The sequence below is a fragment of the Mobula birostris genome, chromosome 11 (assembly GCF_030028105.1).
Source record: "Mobula birostris isolate sMobBir1 chromosome 11, sMobBir1.hap1, whole genome shotgun sequence".
Classification (NCBI taxonomy): Eukaryota; Metazoa; Chordata; class Chondrichthyes; order Myliobatiformes; family Myliobatidae; genus Mobula; species Mobula birostris.
The window spans coordinates 31,973,888-31,982,661 of record NC_092380.1 but is presented as its reverse complement, the minus strand read 5'-3'; the positions used below and the strand labels follow the sequence as shown (position 1 = coordinate 31,982,661).

Here is an 8,774-nt window from a genome sequence, read left to right as displayed (position 1 = left end):
TGGACCAGATGGACTTCACCCAGGGTTCTGAAAGAAGTAGATGAAGAGATCGTGGAAGCATTTCTTTCAAGAATTATTAGAATCTGTACTGGTTCTAGAGGACTAGAAAATTGCAAATGTCACACCACTCTTTAAGAAGGTAAGGAGGCAAAAAAAATGGGACATTATAGGCCAGTTAACCTGACTTCAGTGGTTGGGAAGATGTTGGAGTCAATTATTAAAGATGTGGTTTCAGGGTGTTTGGATGTGGGGGACTGACGAAGTATAATGGAATAGGTTTACTGTTGTCACGTACTGAGGGACAGAGCATCTTGGATATCTCCTGGAGAGACGTGCTGGCCTTCCTAACACGTACAGGCCGCTGGGCCAGGTTTGCCACATGCAGGATGACCGCATCCCAAAACACATCCCCTTGGCCAGCTGGCTTCAGGCAGGAGAGCCGCTAGCCACCTACAACTGGGCTACAAGCATGTTTGCAAGCCGGATAAGAAGGCGCCGGACACCAACCGTGTCCTGGGAGGAACTCTCAGCTGACCACACCAGATGGAAAAGCACCCTGAAACTTCACCTTAAGTCAGGCGAGGAAAGGTTCCTGAAAGCGGCAGAAGACAAATGGGCCTGTGGAAAGGAACGCTGCCTCTCCAGCACCACTGAGGCCAGTTAATGACCTTTCAAACAGAGACCGTCAGACTCGCATCGGTCTCATCACCCACAGGCGCGCTGCACCAACAACGTGGACAGTTACATGGTCAACCTCGACCAGCAGAGGGCTCACTTCTACTGAGATGCTGTGAAAACTTCCCCTCGCACACTGTTCATACCGAACAAGTCATTACTGTACACAGTGCATTCAGCTGGCACAAGGTTAAACAATAACAGAATGCAGAATAAAGTGTTACACTTACAGAGAGAGTGCGGTGCAGGGTAAACAATAAGGTGCAAGATCATAATTAAGAGTCTAATTGTACTAGGAACCATCTAACAGGCATAAAGCAGCAGGAGAGAAGGGTCCTGATGAAGGGTCTCGGCCCTAAACGTCGACTGTACCTCTTCCTATAGATGCTGCCTGGCCTGCTGCGTTCACCAGCATTTTTTGTTTGTGTAGCAGCAGAGAAGTTGTCCTTGAGCCTGGGGGTATGTGCCTTCAGCTTTTGGATCCTTTGCACAACTGGAGTTGCAGTCGAGGGGCGGGGGGGGGGGCGCTTCCGGAGAAGAAAGAATATCCAGGATGGGTGGGGTATTTGATTGTGAGGCAGGGTGAAGTGGTGTGCTGAGCTGTCTCCGCAACTCCCTGTGTTTTATTCGCGGTCATGGACTGAGCAGGTACCGCACCAAGTATTGAAGATTATGAGGGGCATTGACGTGCCGAAAGCATGCCAGCTTTTCCCGGGAGGGCGGTGGTAAATCCATTCGGAGTTGAGAATGCTGCAGAAAACTGGGAGCTTACAAATATGAATTATTTCAAAGAGGGGACTGAGTGTGGTGCGGCTACAGTGGCAAGGCAAATTATGCGAGGATGTGGGGAGTCCACAGAGAGATATAGACAGGTTACTTGAGTGGGCAAGGGTCTGGCAGATGCGGTGTTGGTAAATGTAAAGGGAATCGATGGGATGAATAAAACTGTGAAAAATTGCAGCGCACTGATTTACAGTGACTTGGCAATACTGGAGCATGAATCACAAGAGACACTCATAAAAGTTGCTGGTGAACGCAGCAGGCCAGGCAGCATTTCTAGGAAGAGGTACAGTCGACGTTTCGGGCCGAAACCCTTCATCAGGACTAACTGAAAGAAGAGCTAGTAAGAGATTTGAAAGTTGGAGGGGGAGGGGGAGATCCAAAATGATAGGAGAAGACAGGAGGGGGAGGGATGGAGCCAAGAGCTGGACAGGTGATTGGCAAAAGGGATATGAGAGGATCATGGGACAGGAGGCCCAGGGAGAAAACCCAGAGGATGGACAAGGGGTATAGTCAGAGGGACAGAGGGAGAAAAAGGAGAGAGAGAGAAAGAATGTGTGCATGTAAATAAATAACAGATGGGGTACGAGGGGGAGGTGGGGCATTAGCGGAAGTTAGAGAAATCAATGTTCATGCCATCATGTTGGAGGCTACCCAGACGGAATATAAGGTGTCCACCAGAGAAAGCAGGATCTCCCAGTGGCCACACATTTTAATTCCATGTCCCATTCCCATTCTGATATGTCTATCCACGGCCTCCTCTACTGTAAAGATGAAGCCACACTCAGGTTGGAGGAACAACACCTTATATTCTGTCTGGGTAGCCTCCAACCTGATGGCATGAACATTGACTTCTCAAACTTCCGCTAATGCCCCACCTCCCCCTCGTATCCCATCTGTTATTTATTTATATACACACACATTCTTTTTCTCTCTCTCCTTTTTCTCCCTCCGTCCCTGAGTGGGAAAGTGGGCTAGTGAGAGAGAGGTGAGAGTGTGGGAGAGAGGGGGACAGAGAGGGGAGAGAGGGGGAGAAGAGGGAGTGAGAAATTGAGTGAAGAGGGGGTGGGGAGAGTGCAGTTGAAATAGAGGGGCAGTGAAAGTGGGGATTAAATACAGGGAGAGAGTGGGGGAGCAGTGGGGTGAGAGGGGAAAGAAAGTGTGTCGGTAGAGGGAGGGGAGATGGGAAAAGATGGGAGACCGTGGGAAAAGAGGGTGTCTGGAGAGTGGGGGAGAGAGAGAAGTGAGGGGAGAGGGGAGAAAGCGTGTGGGAAGAGATGGGGCAAAAAGCAGGGGAGAAAGAGATGGAGAGAGGGGGGGTAGGGAGAGAGAGCAGTGGTAGAGATGGGAGAGAGTGTAGAGAGAGTGTGGAAGGAAGGGAGGAAGAGAGGGGAGGAGAGAGTAAGGGATAGAGAGGGGGAACAGAGAAAGGGAGAGTGAAGGGGAGGGGAGGGGAGGAGAGGGGCAGAGTTAGTGGGCAGAGAGGGGAAGAAAGAGGGCTAGTGAGAGAAAGGTGAGAGGATGGGAGAGAGGGGAAGAATGGGGAGAGAGGCGGGAGAGTAGGAAGAGAGGGGGAGGGGGTAGAGGGCAGAGGGGAGAGAAGGGGAGAGAGGGTGTGGGAAAAAGAGGTTAGAGAAAGGGGGTAGAGAGTGGGGAAAGGATATGGCCGGACAGTGGGGGAGTGATAGGGGCAGAGGGAGAGGGAGATAAAGGGAAGGGGAGGGAGAGAGTGAGTGAGAGAGAGGGGGAAGCAGGGGAAGGTGGTGAGAGGCGAGAGGGAGAAGCAGGCCAGGAAGTGGGAGGTCAGGAATGTTCCCCCACCCACTGCCCTCCCCACTTCTGGTCCTCTCTGACTGGTGCTTGACTCTGATCAAGGCCCAATCGTTCCATGGCTGCCAGTGCCTGTCACGTGGTTAATGAGAGCACAGCCATTGAAGGCAGTGATTGGTCATCTGCATTGATAGATTTTATTGATCTAAGGTCATCCACGGGACATGGGAACAACAGGGATTCTGATTGGTTATCGTAATTCAACGTCACTCTTGGTTATGGTATCAAGGCCACTGATTAGTTCTCCACTTTGATGCCATGTCATAGCTATGTCATTGGTTGATTGTTCTCATGACCAGGATATGGTCCGCAGTTCAGACTGCTGATTGTTGGTCTGCTGTAATTATGATGTCATTGTCAATACACATGACTGATTGGTTGCTCTTATCCGTGACATCATATCCAAACTAGGCTGCTGATTGACTACCCTCCTTGCACATGCATGATGCATTGTCCATTGAAGGGGCAAGGGGGAAGGGGGAAGGGGGAAGGGGGAAGAGGTGGGGAAAGGGAAGGTGAAGGAGAAGGGGAGAGGAAAGGGAGGGGAGGAGAGAGGAATGGGAAAGGGCAAGGGGGAAGGGAGCAAGGGGTTAGAAGAGAGGGTGGAGTTGACACCATCAGTGTTTGGGGACAGCAGCTCCCCAAGTGTCCCCTCTCTGCCAGCACATGGAGATGTCCGTGACTGAATGCTGCCGACTGGCTCACTCTCGCCTGCAGGAGTACGTGCTGAGGGATGCACTCAAGCTTGGTGCGGCCACCATGAAGGCCCAGTGGGGAAGGACCTCAGTTTAAGGTTCATCACCCATGGGAGTGTGAGGGGTTGGGTGGGGAGGAGACTAACCCTCATCAGCGGTGTGGACAGATAATCAACATGGTGCCCAAGGAGTGGGTGGAATTGTTAATTTGGAAAAAGCATTAGAGCCAACGCCTGCCTTTATTGTTGATAATTTTATTGTTAATAAGTCTTAACTCTTGACCAAGAGTTGAGAGTAAATGAACAGTTTATCGTAAACATCTTTCACTTGTACATGAACAGAGGGTCAACACATAATTTTGTTGTAACTTTATTGAATAAGGACTCAGAGTCAATGAATGTTTTTTCTTATATGTAAATAACTTTATTTTGTAATAATTCTGAATAAAGTATTTTTGGAGGAAAAAAAAGTGTCCAGTGGGTGGAGGAGGAATCTGTGGTCCCACCGCGGAGAAGGAGGAGTTCAGTCCATGGTCCCACCGCGGAGAATGAGGAGCTCGGCCTGTGGTCCCACCGCGGAGGAGGAGGAGTTCAGTCCATGGTCCCACCGCGGAGAATGAGGAGCTCGGCCTGTGGTCCCACTGCGGAGGAGGAGGAGCTCAGTCCATGGTCCCATCGCGGAGAATGAGGCGCTCGGCCTGTGGTCCCACCGCGGAGGAGGAGGAGCTCAGTCCATGGTTCCACTGCCGAGGATGAGGAGGAATTCAGTCTGTGGTCACACCATGAAGGATGAAGAACTCAGTCCATAGTCCCACCACAGAAGATGAAGAGATCAGTCTGTGGTCCCACCATGGAGGATGAGGAGGAACTCAGTCTTGCTCCCACTGCGGAAGAGGAGGAGTTGTTGCTGCCTGTGATCTCAGTTCAGAATGTGTGAATCTTTTCCCAGCTCCCAGCTCACTGCCAAAGGGGGTGGGCGTATTAACAGGACCGCTGATCAGATATCTCCCTCCCCACTGCCCCCTCCATAATCTTTCTCCAGTCCTCTCTTTCCCTCCATCTCTCACTTCCCTTGATTTCTTTTCCCCCACTCTCCTTCTCCTCCTCTCTCCCTTCCTCCTCTCTTCTATGCCTTGTCCTTCTCTCCCCCTCTCTCTCTCTCTCTCTTTCCTCCTTCCTCTCTCTTCCCATATGCTCTCTCACCCACTCTCACAGCCTTTTGTTTCCAGAGAGGGACTGAGAGACACCGGTCAGTGTACAGATCTCCCCCTGAGAGACACCGGTCAGTGTACAGATCTCCCCCTGAGAAACACCGGTCAGTGTACAGATCTCCCACTGAGAGACACCGGTCAGTGTACAGATCTCCCCCTGAGAGACACCTGTCAGTGTACAGATCTCCCCCTGAGAGACACCGGTCAGTGTACAGATCTCCCCCTGAGAGACACCGGTCAGTGTACAGATCTCCCCCTGAGAGACACCGGTCAGTGTACAGATCTCCCCCTGAGAGACACCGGTCAGTGTACAGATCTCCACTGAGAGACACCAGTCAGTGTACAGATCTCCCCCTGAGAGACACCGGTCAGTGTACAGATCTCCCACTGACAGACACCGGTCAGTGTACAGATCTCCCCCTGAGAGATACCGGTCAGTGTACAGATCTCCCCCTGAGACAGAGGGACTGAGAGTTACAGGTCAGTGTCCTGATACCACCCCCATCCCCTTTCTCTCCACTATCCCCCTGCCCAACAAACGAGTGTGGAGAGTGGGAGAGTGCACTTGACTGTGATCAGAATCCATTTGGCAGCGATCTGAACTTGGGAGGTGATTCTGAACTTCAGTCCAAAGTCCATGCACTCAGAGGTTAGAGATTTTCATAATCATTGTCGTTGGAATTCAAGGCTGGGGGGGGGTGTGGGGGAAAGAAACAAGTGTCAACACAAGGTTGCACAACTCTAAACAAATCGTCTCCCCACCCAATCACCACCGGCACACAGAGCAAACTCCATAGAGCCCACCACAGTCCCTACCATTCTGACAGCCTCTCCCTACTCCTCCCACTCGGACAGAGAAGATAAACACCACCATCTGTGGGTTTTCCTAAAACACCCCTCCAGGTCCCACAGTGTCCCAGTTGGGGCATATGGTGCACATTCCCTTCACCAGGGCTGGATCTGGATCTCCAGACTCGCTCAGCTGACAGTGGTGTGCAAGCTCGTCACCAACAACAGCTGCAGTGGTTCAAGCAGAGAAGGCAAGTTCCCCACCTGCTTGAAGCGGTGCTTCGGGACACACAATAAATGCTGGCAAATCCCCCATCTACCCAGGATCAGATAGGGATGGGTAAGAAATGCTGGCAAATCCCCCACCTACCCAGGATCAGATAGGGATGGGTAAGAAATGCTGGCAAATCCCCCATCTACCCAGGATCAGATAGGGATGGGTAAGAAATGCTGGCAAATCCCCCATCTACCCAGGATCAAATAGGGATGGGTAAGAAATGCTGGCAAATTCCCCATCTACCCAGGATCAGATAGGGATGGGTAATAAATGCTGGCAAATTCCCCATCTACCCAGGATCAAACAGGGATAGGTAATAAATACTGGCAAATCCCCCATCTACCCAGGATCAAATAGGGATGGGTAATAAACGCCCGAGCATCTAGAGTGCCAACTGAGGATGAGCAATAAATGCTGGCAATAACACACCTCTCAAGAATGATAAGAGATGGGTTATAAATGCTGGCAATCTCTGAACATCTCGAAGGCAACAGGCAATGGTAATAAATGGTGGCAGGATTCTGTCTTCATTCATTTCTGATCAGAAAAAGCATTCAAGGAATCAGGGATAAGTACTCACACGATATTACAGCATCTGGAAAAGGAGGGATGTTTTCGTAGGAACAGGAGGCACCAGGGCCAGATGGTAATTTCGGAGGCGCAGGATGATTTGGGAGGACCTCGCTGTATAGGGAAAAAGAAAGGGGTGAAGCATAACTGAAGCTCGCACCACACCAACCTCATCACACACTCCCAGAATCAGACACAGAGTGAATCTCCCTCCACACCATCCCATCACACACTCCTGGGGTCAGACACAGAGTGAATCTCCCTCCACACCATCCCATCACACACTCCCAGGGTCAGACACAGAGTGAAGCTCCCTCCACACCGTCCCATCACACACTCCCGGAGTCAGATACAGAGTGAATTTCCCTCCACACCGTCCCATCACTCACTCCCGGGGTCAGACACAGAGTGAATCTCCATCCACACTGTCCCATCACACACTCCCGGGGTCAGACACAGAGTGAAGCTCCCTCCACAACACCCCAGTACCCACTCGCAGCAACAGACAGACACTGAAGCTTCCTCCACACCGTCCCATCGCACACTCCCTAATGCTGACACGGCTAGGATATCCTCTCCCGTGAGAGAGGATTAGCAGATCTCACTCACGGCACAGACAGTTGTACACACCTTCTGAACCTCTTCCCTCCCTCTCTCACTTCCCCCATAACTTTCCACTCATACCTCTCACTCTTTCTCACCTAACTCCATCCCACTGTCTCTCTCCTTTCTTCCCCTCTTCCCTTCTACCTACCACCTTCCTTCCCACACTCTCCTTCATCGTTCCTCTCCACCCTTTCTCCTATTCCATCTCTCCATGAACCCTCTCCACCCACCCTATCCCACTCCCTCCATGACTCCCTCTCTCCCCTTCCCACTCTCATTCCCCTTCCTCCCTCCCTCTCTAACTTTCCCCAATTGCACACCATCAGACATGTATCAGGAAGGGATGGTGAGAATGTTCCGGAATATTTCAGGGGGTTGTGTTTGTACCCAACCTCACATACTCACATGTAGTTTGAATCCACGAGCCCTTCTCCTGAGGGATGAAACACAATCACTCATTACACTGCACTCTTACACAGTCAGTCCCAAAACTAAACCGACTGCCCCGTGTCAGTCCCCAAACTAATCCCACTGCCTCCTGTCAGTCCCCAAACTAATCCCACTGTCTCCTGTCAGTCCCCAAACTAATCCCACTGCCTCCTGTCAGTCCCCAAACTAATCCCACTGCCTCCTGTCAGTCCCCAAACTAATCCCACTGTCTACTGTCAGTCGCCAAACTAATGCCACTGCCTCCTGTCAGTCCCCAAACTAATCCCACTGTCTCCTGTCAGTCCGCAAACTAATCCCACTGTCTCCTGTCAGTCCTCAATCTAATCCCACTGCCCACTGTCAGTCCCCAATCTAATCCCACTGCCTCCTGTCAGTCCTCAATCTAATCCCACTACCTCGTGTCAGTCCCCAAACTAATCCCACTGCCTCCTGTCAGTCCCCAAATTAATCCCACTGCCACCTGCCAGTCCCTAAACTAATCCCACTGCCTCCTGTCAGTCCCCAAACTAATCCCACTGTCTCCTGTCAGTCCGCAAACTAATCCCACTGTCTCCTGTCAGTCCTCAATCTAATCCCACTGCCCACTGTCAGTCCCCAATCTAATCCCACTGCCTCCTGTCAGTCCTCAATCTAATCCCACTACCTCGTGTCAGTCCCCAAACTAATCCCACTGCCTCCTGTCAGTCCCCAAATTAATCCCACTGCCTCCTGTCAGTCCCCAAACTAATCCCACTGCCTTGTGCCAGACACCAAACTAATCCCACTGCCCTGTGCCAGACACCAAACTAATCCCACTGCCCCATGTCAGTACCCAAACTAATCCCACAGTCTCCTGTCAGTCCCCAAACTGATCTCACAGTCTCCTGTCAGTCCCCAAAGTAATAACGCTGCC

General features: G+C 51.4%; 1 long non-coding RNA gene across 1 annotated transcript; it reads right to left on the bottom strand.

Annotated features, from left to right (window-relative positions):
• Positions 1 to 4,236: 4,236 nt before the first annotated feature.
• LOC140205467 (uncharacterized) lies at positions 4,237 to 7,866 on the bottom strand. The gene is made up of 3 exons (XR_011887852.1): positions 7,838 to 7,866; positions 6,837 to 6,940; positions 4,237 to 5,878 (listed from the first exon to the last, which is right to left on the bottom strand). It is a non-coding gene; the product is annotated as an uncharacterized lncRNA (long non-coding RNA).
• Between the last annotated feature and the right edge of the window lie 908 nt (positions 7,867 to 8,774).